The sequence below is a fragment of the Limulus polyphemus genome, unplaced genomic scaffold, assembly GCF_000517525.1.
Source record: "Limulus polyphemus unplaced genomic scaffold, Limulus_polyphemus-2.1.2 Scaffold510, whole genome shotgun sequence".
Lineage (NCBI taxonomy): Eukaryota > Metazoa > Arthropoda > Merostomata > Xiphosura > Limulidae > Limulus > Limulus polyphemus.
Genome location: NW_013666120.1, coordinates 271,271 through 274,883, shown reverse-complemented (window position 1 = coordinate 274,883; position 3,613 = coordinate 271,271). Strand labels below are relative to the sequence as shown.

Genomic DNA, 3,613 nt, shown 5'->3' with positions numbered 1-3,613 from the left:
CCAGAACTTTAAATAGTTCTCCCCTTTTTGTCAAAGTTCACAGATGGGTTCAATTACTTTAGAACACCCTTTGACAAGACAAATTATTATCCTTATCTCTGTTAAACTGTGAAACTCACTTTAAAATATTGTTCATTACGGCTAATCTAACAATCACGCAGCCTAACTTAACTTTCACTAACATTACGTTTTCTTACTTAACTTGCACTCACTTGGTCGCCTAATGCCCAACTGAGGCCTAGAACATTCAACAAACTATGAGATGCTATGATGTAACGATACTCACTTAATCCTATCGCTACGAGTCACAGATCAAAGGCCATGTCATCGTGTTTGTTGACTTGCATTCAAACTTTTATTGAACTGCTATTTTATAAACTTATTTCAATAAGTTTATTATCAAATTGTAGATTATAATTCAAGTTTTAGTATAATACATTATTCAATTTCTTAATTTAAAAGTAAATACTAAAAAAAACTTAAACATCGATTTTTGTGTGTCATGTGGTATGTTGAATGCAGCACTGGTTCAAATTAAATGTTTGTGATGTCTATAGTTTTTTATGAATTAGGAACTCAAATTACCGATATTAGCAAGCTAGAATATAAAATAAGAACTTCCTATGTTTTCCATTTGCTGAGATAACACTCATGTACTGAATCAAACACAGTGGCCCTACTCACCTCTTTCTATTTTTGGAAACGGTCCCTTATATACACTTATGTATATGACTTATGAATAACCAATCGAAAGCTCAGAATGTCCTCATAGTGGCTTTCTCAGCCATTTTCCTGTGTTAGGACGCCATCTCAAGAAGGTAGGTTGTGTCTTTAGTCTTCTTGGAATTTCATATTTTTTAGACCAAAATATAGCTTAGTTACTAAACTTTATAAATTATAATGGAATTCTATGGTATCAATATAGTAATTTATGATTTTTTTGCTTATTCAAATGTATATGTAAAACCTATAAACAAATTTTTTCGTTTCACATCCTCCTTGTGTGGAATTTCTCAAGGTTTAGCAAGCTACAAGAAGCAGCAACCAACTACAAAGGTTGTAACAAAAAGAGATTATTGTTTGCTTTACTTCATTTACTGTTCTATGTTTTAAGAAAAATAAGTTTAAGAGCTCATTTGTAACTAGTAATAATGTATATACATACGTAATGTTTTATAACTGAAAGTGACTGTATTTTACAAAATACTAGTCCACTAAAGCACAGCCAAGACAGGTCACTTTGTAAAGACTAAAGGTCAGTTTTATATTATTGGATACAGTGCACGTGCGCTGTGTCATTGTAACTTCTGTATTGTTACTAGTGTTAGCCAGGCATGACTGGAAGGCCAATATAATAAAAATAACAAATATATATAAATGTAGAAAGTTATGAGATTTAAGCTATTTAGTCTAAATATTTGGATTTTTGTGTTATAATTTGTAGTCATTCTAGAACGTAAAAAGCCAAATTTATATTTATTTCCTAATTTTTTATGGTGGTTACGAGGTTGGTCAAATTGACAGATCCCGTATAGTAAGGGTAGAGAAAATAACAGACAAAATATAAAGATTTACTGAAAACAAATGTTTGAAATGTATTTAGGAGATTTTAGAGATTACACAAATAATATTTGAGATTTTTGGGATGAAGAATAGTTTTTTAATCATGACATGAAAATCACTTTGCACTCAAACCAGTAACATACAAACTTGATATTTTCACAAACAAATCTTTTGTAAAAATACTTCATTAAAAATCTGATTTTTTGTGTACAAAAGACATGGAATCATTACTAAATGTTTATCAAGTCTTGTGAAGATACACATACAGCATTAAAGTTAGAATATAAATACTTAACGTGTGCAAATGTATATTTGAACTTGTGTATTTTATACCGAGCCCATTGTGAAAGGGTTAAGGCAATGAGAAAAATATAGGAAGTTCAAGTAATGTGATGTCATTTCACAGCAATTAAACTACATTCACAACATATGACTCGTACTAAGTTATATAATGAAATTTGTCGTAACTATATATTGCCCAACTGAGGCCTAGATCTTTATATAAACTATGAGACACTATGATGTAACGATACTCACTTAAAGTAACGTGAAAAATACAGAAGGTTCGAGTAATGTGATGTCAATTCACAACAATTAAACCACACACACAACATATGACTCGTACCAAGTTACTTAATAATCATTAAATATTAGATCACTAAATGAACTAAATAATAACTCTTACACTAAATATTCTTGTATATCCAACATTTGTTACTATATGTGAGTTTTACAGTTGTAGGTTCAGTTCATATTTAAATATGTAACTTTGTTACTTTTAATGAATATGACAGCCTATAACTTAATGTAGGGCTGAATGTGGCCAGTTAGATAGAGTGCTGGATTATGGATTTTTGGGTACATTGATTGCATTCCTTAACCCCCCCCAAAAAAGAAAATATGCACTTTGGGACAATGAGTTTTTAAGGTTAATGAACAAATCCCTTTATTTCATTGGACAATAGTTTGTGGTGGGTGCTAATGAGTAGCAACCATATTTCTAGTCTATCAAGACAGAACTAGGGATAGCTGGTGCAGAGAATTCTTAAGTAGCTTTGTGTGGATATCCAAATATAAAAAAAAGCAATTAGTGAAAGCCGCATGTACAAAGTAACAGAATTAGAATGATCAGAATATATCTAGCACATTTGTGACTAATGTCTCTAAGGCTCACAATTAGACAATTATCAGCTAACTAATATTGAGATAATCTTTTATTTAAAGCAAAGAAAGAGACTATTGATTTCCTTTTACCAAAATTGGAAAATAAATGAGATAGGCAAATATATGTTGCTTTTAACCTTGGATGGTTAACCACAGTAAAGACTTATTAATTGTTTCTAAACCATCCTCAACTTTGCAGACTATGCCTTTGTTTTACAGCAAAATGTTTATTAACAAATTAATGTATATTATGTGAAAGCAAATGCTGAAGAATATTATATCTGCTAATTTATGTATGAAATACTGTTCTTAATTTACTGTGTATAAATGTAAACCAATATTACACAAAGTTGTAGTGCTTCTGAGGTGTTCTTAGGAACAGTCTTGCGTGTCAGGATTTCAAGGAGCACTGAGAATCCAAACTTAGTATTAAGAACTGTAATGTGAATTTTAGTCATCATAGTTGAAGCAAATTTTAAGTTCCACTTTAACTTTGAGACTACTAAAACCTTTTTAGTACAAAGTCCACAGCACTATAAACAGTAGTATACTATTAATTATCTCTGCGATTCTATATTATTGTTGAAACAGCTTTGATACATAGCTAACAGAATTAAAGATCTAAATACAAATATTGAGTACTATTGCCAAGCTGTGTACTATTATATACTATTTAAGAATGCTTTAATATACTTATGGTTTATGGTGCTCAACATTTACTAAAGACAACTATTGAATACTATTGGCTAGCTATATACTATTATATACTACTTAAAAATGCTTTAACACGTGGTTTGTGGTGCTCAACATATGCAAAAAAATTATTGGGTACTATTAACATAAAAAAGAATGAACTTGTTTTTATATTAGTAATAAAAATGGATTA

The 3,613-nt window shown here is 30.2% G+C and overlaps 1 protein-coding gene across 1 annotated transcript in view; it reads left to right on the top strand.

The window, feature by feature from the left end:
• LOC106458759 (UPF0047 protein YjbQ-like) overlaps window positions 1-3,613 on the top strand; it is a 24,524-nt gene that overhangs the window by 18,419 nt on the left and 2,492 nt on the right. The window lies entirely within an intron of this gene.